At 37.8% G+C, this 12,153-nt stretch overlaps 1 pseudogene across 1 annotated transcript; it reads right to left on the bottom strand.

Annotated features, from left to right (window-relative positions):
• Positions 1-5,554: 5,554 nt before the first annotated feature.
• Positions 5,555-11,009, bottom strand: LOC148379549 (DNA (cytosine-5)-methyltransferase 3C pseudogene; annotated as a pseudogene). Its single transcript, XR_015855537.1, has 4 exons — positions 10,997-11,009; positions 8,464-9,967; positions 7,117-8,358; positions 5,555-6,495 (listed from the first exon to the last, which is right to left on the bottom strand). The product of XR_015855537.1 is annotated as a DNA (cytosine-5)-methyltransferase 3C pseudogene (transcript).
• Positions 11,010-12,153: the final 1,144 nt, after the last annotated feature.

The following is a 12,153-nucleotide window of genomic DNA, read 5'->3' on the forward strand; positions in this document are numbered from 1 at the left end:
TCCGGGTTTATCGGATTGATAAAGCTCGACAAAGTTCTGCAGTTCATTCCAGCCCTGTCAGGTTTTCTCGGGTCCTCTTGGCTCATATCGCGAGGTTCGACTTCCGAGTTTTTGTTCGACATCGGAAGCAAATAAATCTCAATTTTTTTTGTTTGAATTCCGATTTGTTCGAGAACTGGGACGTTCGAAAACCGAGGTTCTGCTGTAATAAAAAAAACTAGAAAATGCAATTCCTGCAGAAATTGTGTGTGAAGGCGAAGAAGTTGAATAAATACTTGGGGAATGCTTCAGAATGGTGTTTAAAGTTGGAACAGGTTGAATCGGTTGAAAAATGTAGAAAATAGAAAACGAAATTTTGTGAAAAGTTGCAAAATTTTGCGCAAATTTTAAACGTTAAAATGTGAAATTTTTTAATTTGGCATTTTTGGTAATGTCCTCAATGTGATTTGAATGTGCTGAATCATGTGAATTTCAAACTGGAAGGAAGTAAATTAGTTGGAATGGGTTGAATCGGTTGAAAAATGTAGAAATTAGTAGTGAAAAAGGAGATTTTGTGCAAATTTTAAACGCGAAAACGTTAAAGTTTTTAATTTGGCAAGTTTGGTAATGTTCCCAATGTGATTTAAATGTGTTAAATGATGTGAATTTCAAACTGGAATGACGTAAATGTGAACTGTTGAATCTGCCATTAAGAATGAATGGGGAAAAATTTGACGTAAAATTGTGAATTTTGTGAAAACGGAAAATTTTTGGAACGAAAAAAATGTAAGCAGCCGTGTCATGAATATTTGGAATAAGTGAAAAGTGGAACGGAGTGAATCGGTTGAAGTATGTGGAAGTAGTTAAGCGTAAAAAAAGTGAGCGGAATAAGTAGAATAATAACTAGAATTTGCAATTCCTGAAGAAATTGCGTGTGAAGGTGAAGAAGTTGAATAAATACTTGGGGAATGCTGCAGAATGATGTTGAAACGAGTTGAATCGGTTGAAAAATGTAGAAAATAGAAGGGAAAAAGGAAATTTTGGAAAATTGGGTGTGAATTTCAAAATTGAAAATGTGGACTTTTGGGTAAATGGGAAGTTGTGGAATAGGTAGGAAAATGATGAACAGTTGAAAGGTGGAATGGGTTGAATCAGTTGAAAAATATAGAAATTAGAGTAGAAAAACGAAATTTTGGAGACTTTGGTTGAATTTCAAATTCGGAATATTTGGTAAGTGGGAAGTTGTGGAATAGGTAAGTAAAAGATGAACAGTTGAAAGTTGGAATAGTTGAATCGGTTGAAAAATGTAGAAATTAGAGCAGAAAAAAAATTGTAGAGAATTTGATTGAATTTCAAATTTGAAAATTTGGAATTTTTGCTAAGTGGGAAGTTGTGAAATAGGTAGGCAAAAGATGAACAGTTGAAAGTTGGAACGGCTTGAATCGCTTAAAAAATGTAGAAGTAAGAGCAAATGTTAAATTCCCATAGAGAATGAGTGGGAATTTAAAAGCAAAAGCAATTGCGCCAAAAATTTTTTAAGTTTGGAACGAAACGAAATATACAGCTTCAGAAGGTTCACTTTTGGGGTTAAAATGTTGAAACGGGTTTAATCGGACAAAAATTGCAAAAGTTAGCGCAAATGTAGCTATTTGGGGTACTCTGTGTTGAAATAAGGTCACTTCCGGTTTTATTCGTGTCACTTCCGGTTTATTTGGGTCACTTCCAGTTTACCCAAGGTCACTTCCGGTTTATTTGGGGTCACTTCCGGTTTGGTTTGAGATACTTCCGGTTCATTCTGGGTTCATTGGGGCACTTCAGGGTCAATCCGAGATGGCCGCCACACCGGACGTGGGGGTCACTTTCGGTTTGATTTGGGTCACGTCCGGTCTATTGGGTCACTTCCTGTTTGATTAGAGGTACTCCCGGTCTAGCTGAGGTCACTTGCGGTATATTGGGGTCACTTCATGTTTAAAAATGTCACTTCCGGTTTATTTGGGGTCACTTCCGGTTTACCAAAGGTCACCTCCTGTTTACCTAAGGTAACTTCCGGTTTGATTTGGGGCACTTCCGGTACATTCTGGGTTCATTGGGGCACTTCAGGGTCAATCCAAGATGGCCGCCACACTGGAAGTGGGGGTCAAGGGTTGAATTGTGAAAGCGTAGTGGAAGTGGCGGTGAAGGGGGTGAATATGGTAATCATAAGGCTAACAAAGTGAATAAAGTTGGAATGGGTTGAATCGGTTGAAAAATGTAGAAATTAGAAGGGAAAAAACCAAATTTTTGGAAAATTTGGTGTGAATTTCAAAATTGAAAATGTGGAAATTTTGGTAAGTGGGAAGGTGTGGAATAGGTAGGCAAAAGATGAACAGTTGAAAGTTGGAACGAGTTGAATCGGTGGAAAAATTTAGAAATTAGAAGTGAAAAACTAAATTTTGTGAAATTTTGCAAAATTTTGTGCAAATCTTAAAAGTGAAAACGTGAAATTTTTGAATTTGGCAAGTTTGGGAATGTCCCCAATAGGATTTGAAAGTATTGAATTAAGTGATTTTCAAACTGGAACAACGTAAATGTGAAATGTGGAATCTGCCATTAAGAATGAATGGGGAAAAATTTGCCCTAAAATTGTGAATTTAGTGAAAACGGAAAATTTTTTGAACAAAAAAAATGGAAGCATGAATATTTGGAATAAGTGAAAAGTGGAACGGAGTGAATCGGTTGAAGTATGTGGAAGTAGTTAAGCGTCAAAAAAGTGAGTGGAATAAGTAGAATAGTAATAATAATAATAATAAAGGACAGCAATAACAATAGTGTGAAGGTCTTCACCTTCACACTAACTAGAAAATGCAATTTCTGGAGAAATTGTGTGTGAAGGCGAAGGCAAATGTCAAAAATGATAAGCGGGAAGAAAAGAAAAATAAATTATTATAAAATAAATGGGAAAATGACGAGAGTTACAAATGATAAGCGTTAAAAATAAGCGGGAAGAATAAAAAGGAAAATAAATTATAAAATAAATGGGAAAATGAGAAAAGATACAAATGATAAGTGTCAAAAATGACAAGCGGGAAGAATAAAAAGGAAAATAAATTATTATAAAATAAATGGGAAAATACGAGAGTTACAAATGATAAGCGTTAAAAATGATAAGCGGGAAGAATAAAAAGGAAAATAAATTATTATAAAATAAATGGGGAAATGATAAAAATTACAAATGATAAGCGTTAAAAATGATAAGCGGGAAGAATAAAAAGGAAAATAAATTATTATAAAATAAATGGGGAAATGATAAAAATTACAAATAAGCGTTAAAAATGATGAGCGGGAAAAAAAAAGTTATGAAAATACAAATGGCGAGTTACAAATGTTAAGCGTTAAAAATGATGAGCGAGAAGAATGAAAAGGAAAATAAGTTATTATAAAATAAATGGAAAAATGACAAAAGTTACAAATGATAAGCAGGAAGAATAAAAAGAAAAAAAAGTTATGAAAATATAAATGGGAAAATGGTGAGTTACAAATATTAAGCGTTAAAAATGATAACCGGGAAGAATCAAAAGTAAATTGAATTATAATGAAAATAAATGGAAAAATCACGAGTTGCGTTAAAAATAATAAGCAGTGAATAAAAAGGAAAAAAAAATGCCCCCAGTTGGAATCGAACTCACACGGGGCAGATTTACGTGCTGAGAAACGCCCGCGCCACTAACTGCGCAAACGGTCCGCTAAGGTGGTGGAAGTTGTTTAATGTGATGAATGTTGAAGTTGAATGGGCGAATGCGTAGTTTTATACCACAAATGTACTAATTATGCATAAACGGTAAATATTTAGAACGCCAAAAACTGCATTAAGTGTTCGAGTTTGTGAAATGATGAAACGCCCAATGTGACACATGTGAAATTTGAAACCTCGCATGAAGATGGCTCGTGTTGAAATTGCCATTCAGAATGAATGGCCACATATTGAATAAGCCACATTTGCCAATGACACAAAAACAGTGAATGTCATGAACAAAAAATGCTAAGAATAAATGCATAATGTTATACCACAAATGTACTAATTAATCAAAAATGTTCAATGTTTAGAACGAAAAATACTACAAACTCTGGCAGAAATCAATGCTTTTGACAAAATATTTAAGTGGCACAAAGAGCTATGCTTCCAAACAGAAAACTTAGTCTTCCCAATGAAAAGTGCAACTGCACCCCATCCAACCCCTAACTCTGACAGAAACCAATTGGGCAAATGGACAGCATTGGCAAAATAAAGTCTTTATTGACATATTTCAACTACTTCACCCTGCGAATAAATGAGTTTTAGTAAGAGTCCACCTTGTGGTATTTGAGGCAGCTCAGCAAAAGTCTTGCTCCACACACTCGTGGCAATTGTTGTCTCAACCCCCTCCCCATCCACCAACGTGACCTCTTCTTCTTCGACCATCAGTCCTATGGCCACTAAGTTGACAGTTGCATTGTAGACCTAGTGAATAAAAACACAATTAGGTTTACTCAGGTGAAAACTGACAACAATTATATAACTCAAAGGTTACAAATAAGTCTATAAACTTAAAGGTCAATTCAATACAGTCACATCCAGCAATTACTAGTAATTCACAAGGTGTCCATAAAATCCTTCCATTATCTGTACCGTTTTGGGGGGGGGGGGGTTTGCAAACAGGCTGGTCACAAGTCAACAGCATTTCTCATAAAGTTGTAAAATTTGAAGGAGATTGTATGGAAAGCCGGCATTCATAGTATTATACTCATTCATTCAAAACAACCTAAACTGATGACATTCCTTTTCCATTTTAAAGATTTTTCTTTGCTCACCGATATCTTAGAATACTGTGTGGTGTTGAGCGACAGGCCAAATTCGTTAGTCACGGCACGAACGTGCGTGAATGTGTAAAAGGCCCCAACCTTGATCGGGGTCAATTCGCCTCCCTCCACACAGCCACGCGTACGACATCTTCGTTTTGCAATAGTTTAAAACCAAATATTACTTCAGTATGCATGCGTGAAGTGGAATAACAGTAAATCGATAGGTTGCTTACTTGTTTTATGTATACGATGCTCAATGGCACCAACCGAGCCCCACGTACAGAAACCATTCTGCTTGGCTGTTTCTAATTTGGAACAAACAGAAATACAATTGTTATCCTGCAATGTTTAATGGTAGAATTTTTTTTTAATTTTTAGTAGTTCTAAATAGATATTTAACATGCATGTGTGCGTGAAGTAAACTTACACTTTCGACCTGTCCCTCAATGTTTACCAGCCCCTCAGGAGGGTTTCTGATCACCTCGTTGAGAGACATTGGCAACGACTGGGGGAAAATGAGCTTGAGGGCCTCAGCCCTCAAAGCGTCGCTGATGTCCACCTCCGCCCCCATATATACTTTGCTGGTCTTCTGACAGAGAAGAACCTTGGGGTTTCCTGGTTCCTCCATAAAATGGACGAAAACATAACTGTTGCCCTCTGTGACTTTGCTCTCCAGATTATTGAAAAGAGTCATCTTGAAAGAGGCTGAACCATCACAGAGGGCAACAGTTATGTTTTCAAAATGCCCATCCATTTCACAGCCCGTAGCACCCAACTTCCACCCTCTGGCCCGAAGGTCTTTTCGCATCCCGACCGCTTGCGCTTTAATAACTTTTTTGTTCATTCTGAAAGAGAAAGTGCCAAATGATAATGATGAGAAATTTTTCAGATTTGTTTTATATACACACTTCCATTTCATTCCAAGTCTATGAAGAAAATTTTAAAAAATGTGCGAAGTACTTGTCAATCTGGCGAATGCATGTCCCACTGCAGCATTTACAAAAAGGAAAAGCACTTCACTCGAACAAATTGCAAAACGGATGACCGAAAGCGGCCAAAGCAACATGAAATGTTGCTTGTATTTGTAGTATGTGATTTTGCTAATCTTCCTTTGTTTGTTTGTGTAACCACTTTGACTTTAAACCACCAATGTCTCCAATTGCAAGCACATGGGTATGGCAGTGGCCATTTTGTCCCATTGTGCACACATGGACGGCCAATTTTCCTCGTGCAAAAGCCTTGCGCACAGACTTTGAACGGCCTTCTTATGATACAGCATTAATTTTCACAGGTAAAACAATATAGCAGATTTAAAAGTGCCGCCTATGCTTGTTTTACAACTTATTTTCACTTTCATGCATCTGATGGAGTTAATTCATTGCAAGTTCATCAGAATGTACCTCAGAAAAAGACCATTGCAACAACAGGACAATATTTTTTCCAAGTATAGTAAATGAACAGCAGAATCATAGAATACTTGATTAACTTCCACTCAGTTTGGAAACAATATTTTGCACACCAACACAACAGTCTAGGTTAAAAATAAATAAATAAATAACGAACTATGCACATGTCTGTGTTTATCAAAGTATTTATCCAAAATCAAATTTCAAGTTGGAGGAGAGATACCTGAGAAAACCACTTACCTCTGTCTTCAGGTTTGCAGTAACGAGGGCAGCTTGGGGTCTCCACCCGCTTCTATGCATGGTGGAGTAAAAAAAAAAAAAAAAAAGCTGTTTGGGCATAGCGTCACAACTTTATTAGTTACACAGATAGATAAATAGATAGATCTTTATTGTCATTGTCACATGTACAACGAATTTAAAAATGCCAAACGATCAGTGCATCTGCTAAAAGTTAAAAAAAAAAAAAAGCTCAAAGTTTATATAAACTAAAAGCAACACAAGCAACACAACTCAGTGGCCTAGTGGTAGAGTGTCCAACTTGAAACTTGAAGGTTGTGAGATCAAAACCCAGCCAGGTCACACCGAAGACTATTAAAATAGGACCCATTGCCGTAAACAATCACAGCAATGTGAATAATATCCGGAAGTAGGAAATAAAGTCAATTCACTTGTTTTTTTACCACAATAAACCGTCAGGACATGTAATGTTTTACTGATTCAATACATCCATCCATCCATCCATTGTCTGAACCGCTTAGTTCCCACAGGGGTCGCGGGCGTGCTGGAGCCTATCCCAGCCATCATCGGGTAGTAGGCGGGGGACACCCTGAACCGGATGCCAGCCAATCGCAGGGCACACACAGACAAACAACCATTTGCACTCACACTCACACCTAGTCTTCAATCGGCCTACCAAGCATGTTTTGGATGAGGGAGGAAACCAGAGTGCCCGGAGAAAACCCACGCAGGCCCGGGGAGAACATGCAAACTCTGCACAGGAGGTGGAATCGAACCCGCACCCTCCTAACTGCGAGGTGGACATGCGACCCAGTGCCTCACCGAGCCGCCTGATTCAATACATAATAAACATAAGAAAAAACATCAACAAAAATAAAATGAACAAACTGGATTTGATTTAAATGTATTCAATTTTAAATTGTGAAAACACAAAACATGATAAACCAAACCAAGTTGGTGATTTTTGTGGGCAAAAAACAGAATAATTTATTTTTTACAGCTGAATGAAAGACAGTAGTGGGGTAAAAGTACTGTTTTTGACTTGAAAAAGTTATGTTTGAACATGTTTTTTATTATTAATATCAAAAGTCAGTGATGTGGTATTATTGCATGTTGATACTATAATAATATATATATAGTGTGTTAGAGGAGGTCTCACATAATGTTGTCAGTGGGGTGTGCTGTGTTGCGCAAGAGGGATTGTACTGCTATGTGAGACAAGTGGGGAAAAATAAAAAGTTGCTGAATAAATTAGCATTCATCTCTACTCCGCATAAACAGAACAAGTGTTTTTTTTAAATTTAATTCAACTGTAGCATGATTGTAGATGGTATTAGACAGACTTGGGAAGCATATACAAAAGGTAATGTAAACATGGTTTGAGGCAAAGAAATGTAGAAAGTCCAGACATTGTGCAAATCAAAATGATTACAACTTTAGAGTTCAAAGCACTGTCGAAAATAACAAAGTAACCAAATAAATGTATGATTAAACAATAAATAAGCAATCAAACAAGTTAACAAATAAATAAATAAATAAATCACAAGCAGTCTCAAAGGGCTTCACATAGACAAATTGGCAATTATTCTCAAAGCACCCCCTGATCTTAAGCTCCCAAAAGGGCAAGGAAAAACTCAAAAAACCCCTACCAGGGGAAAAATGAGAAACCTTCAGAAGGGACCACAGATGGGAGGATCCCCCTTTCAGGATCACCAGGCTGCAATGGATGCAGAGAGGGCACATAAAAGACATCATGTTAAAAAAAAAAAAAAAGTGGATGTCCAAGTCAAAGCGAAGAGCTGCCAGAGGTGCCCTTGATTGTTCCATAGATGAATCAGCAGAAGTCACGATTGCCACGCTGGTTTGGGAGTTTGCGTTCCATGATGCTGGCCTCCATCGTACAAGTGTTTTTGAAAGACTATAAATAAATAAAGGAGAACAGAAAACAGTTTCTAATGAATACAACCGTTAGATTTAGTCCCAGTTCTATATCTTTAATGCTTGCTATGCTAACAGTAATTACCAAGAGGCAGCCTTCACAGTTTAAATATTTCATGTATGCCAGAAAGATCAATACACAGCTATGAATCCTTCTCTGCGAGATTTCGGAAGAAGGTCTGCTGTCCTGTTTGTGACATCATACAGTAGAGTGTGGCACCATTTAAATTGGGAGTTTGAAATTTAAAAAGGCAAAAAAAAAAACATGTATGTCATATTTTTCCGCTAGTAAACAACCGATGTGAAACAAAGTGTGACTTACGTTGCACACATCGCGGGCACACCGGACAGATGGTCGACAGCTCACTGTCACGCCTTCCGTTTCTCTACTACAGGCAGACCATGACGGCAGCTTTGCAATTGAATAAAAAAGTGATATTTTTTTTACTACACACTTCCCTTTAACCAACGTAACCATACGTTATGACATTAAAACATTTATTTTCAAAAAGTACATCAATTTATCTTTTTTCTTTAGTAGGGTTGCAAGTGGCAGAGAACACCCTGGACCAGTGGGCAGCCAATTGCAAAGCACATTGAAAACACATTCTCACCCAAGGCCAATTTACACACATGTTTTTTGAATTGTAGGAGGACACCAATATACAGTGGCAAACATTTGGTGTTCCGGGAAGAGCTCTCATGCTCATGCATGGAAGTATTGTATTTTCTGGACTATAAACCGCTACTTTTTGCACAAGCTTTGAACCCTGCATTTTATAGTCCAGTGCGGATTATCGATGGGTTTTTCATGACTTTGATCATTCTGTATGATTTGTGCATATATATGGAAATAAGACATTAAAACACCTCCAGCTTATTATGCAGACTTTCCCCTAATTTTATCTGGCGTGGGTTTTATTCAGGTGCGGTTTTTAGTCCAGAAACGGTATTCATGCATATACGGCCTTACAGACTTGGCTGGTGCGATTCACATTCAAAATAATCCTTGAGTGGCGCCATCAGGTTGCAAATGGCGGCAACGCTCTAGGAACACCCCGGGACCCTCTGGCGCTGCAGGCAGTCCATGTTCTTCACATCCGTGTAGTGTTTGGGGAAACCAAAAACCTGCTCCATTTGGGTACACCACATGATGACGCCTTTCATGATGACAGGAAGTCCCAATTTCCCTTGAACCATGGAGTTTTTCTTGTGATGGTTCACACCTTGTCCAGCTTTGCTGCACGGCCAACTTCTAAACAATCCTGAAGATTCACTTTTTAATCCAGGGATGGGGCTGCCGGCCAATTCATACCTAGGAGGTTTCCCCAGAAGTAGCAAGCTCGATGTACAGGGCTGACAGTCACGGACGGCATCGATGATAATTGGAATGCACTCCAGGAATCTGCAGATGTCCGTCTTGTCTCTGCTGGACACGAACACCACATTTTCAAAGAGCCAGAAAAAAGGCCGGTCGTCACCCTCCTTCGGCATCGGCAACGTCAAAATGCGGTAGATTTCTAAGAAGAGTCTTCCGGTGCCCTCAAACAATCCTTTCCGTAGGATATTTGCCCATGGAAAGATCGTTGCTAGGACTTAGTTTAGTTTAGTTTAGTTTATTGTTTAGCACAAATAACAGTGCAAGGAGGGAGACGAAGCTTCGGGCTTGTAAGAAGCTCCACTCCTGTTTTATATACAAACAAAGTGCAGAAACAAAGTGCTGTGCAGTCAAATGTCATTCAAGTGTTTAAGAAAAAGAAAAGAAAAATATATATATGTATAAGTAAATAAACAAAAGCATAACAAGCTAAATATTAATTTTTTCATATTTATATATGCATATATACGAGTGTATGTATACATACATAAACAGATACATGATACTAAAATAAGAAACAAGCGAAACAAAATAGACACTTATCGATGTTGAAGCAATCAAAGAGATACCAGATAGGAATAGCTAAAAGGAAACAGAAGAACTGTAAACAGAAAATAACAAAACAAAACATGGAAGAATCGGAGTCAAAATTGTGGATTAAGTTGATGATCATAGTATAGATCAGCTGAGTGCGGTGGAGTAATTATGGACTGGTAGGATCATGAGTGGAGAAGGTGGTGTTTCAGGTGCTTTGTAAAAGCAGCCTGTGCAGATATGGATCGGATATGGATTGGTAGTTTATTCCAGAGTGAGGGCCCTCTAAAATGGCTATTATATTGATGGCGTGATGTTCGACAGAAAGGTGGGTGAAGATTGTCCCTCTGACTTGTTGGATAAGAATGAAAGTCTGATGCAAATGTGAAGAAATTATGAAAAGTGGCTGGAAGACAGTGTTTCCTATATATGTATTTATGGATGAGTAGACAGGTTTGATGAATGTTTACTTTATCAATTGGCAGTAATGAATAATTTCTAAACAGTGGTGCCGATGGTTCATATCTATTTGAATAAGAGATTATTCTCCGGAACTTCTTTTGTAAGATGAGTAATTTGTTGAGGTATGTTGGATATGTGGCTGCCCAGATTATGTTGCAGTAATTGAGTACAGGAAACAGGAAACTATCATACAGAGTGCGATGAGCAGAAGGATGGACCAAGGGACAAACTTTTCGTAAAATACCTAGAATTTTCATAGATCTTTTGCAAACCAAATCAATATGTTCGGACCAATTTAAGTGTTCGTCTACTATAACTCCTAGGAATTTGGTGCTAGTAACTTGATGGATTTCGTTATTGTTTATGTAAATTTTGGTCTGTTCTTTGGGGTAAGATTTGTTTATATTGCAGAAGCTCATGAAGTTACATTTTTTTATATTTAGTGTCAACTTATTTATTTTGAACCATTTTGTAATAGCGTACAACTCAGCATTCACACTTGCAATGAGGGAATTAAAGTCATCGTGGGTGGCAATGAGGTTGGTATCATCCGCAAATAACAAAGGGAGAAAATTTGAACAAGACATGGAAAAATCATTTATGTACACCAAAAATAATAGAGGACCCAATATTGAGCCCTGCGGGACCCCATGAAAAGTGAAACAATAAATATACGTATTGTTCTCTGTTGGCAAAATAGTTTGTGAACCATTTCAGGGCAGAATCCTTCACTCCATATCTCTCTAGCTTAGCGATAAGGATCTTATGGTCGACAGTATCAAATGCTTTAGTTAGATCTAGAAAGACACTGTTAGATAAATTGTATATATATGTTATCATGCGTTCCCTAATGAGTATTTATTAATAAAATTATTGCACAGAATGCTTGCTGTTTCGCCTTGCAGACGTCCACCAGTCCACAAGTCATACGATGCTGTCTGGAGCTTCCTGACCTTCTACATCTCTGGGAATCCAAGAAAGCTGTTGATAGCTCAAACTATCTTGTTGATGTCTGTGACTTCTTATTTCACATAGCATTTTGTCCTTGCACTCTTTTTGTTTCTCATGGCATCCTGTCTGCAACTTCTCTTTTCACATAGAATCATGAGACAAAGCCCGCGCTTTCCCCCACCCCAGGGGCTAGTCTCACATTGTGGGTAGGGCATTTCCTAAATAAAAAGAGTGAGGGGTGTAAACAGACCTTTAGTGTATTTGGATTGCTGTAAGTCTGGATGCACTCCTCGCGAGAAAAGACTCAATATTCTGCCTCACTGGTTTTGTCTGCTGATCCTTTTGCTGATCTTGAACCTGATAGACACCAAGAGCGAATTTCTTATTGTCAAGAGCTGTTGAGATATGGTTGACAAGCTGAAGCAGTGCATGCTCAGTGGAAAACGTTTT

This window comes from Syngnathus floridae, chromosome 22, assembly GCF_059516105.1.
Source record: "Syngnathus floridae isolate MCC-2025c chromosome 22, RoL_Sflo_1.0, whole genome shotgun sequence".
Taxonomy (NCBI): domain Eukaryota; kingdom Metazoa; phylum Chordata; class Actinopteri; order Syngnathiformes; family Syngnathidae; genus Syngnathus; species Syngnathus floridae.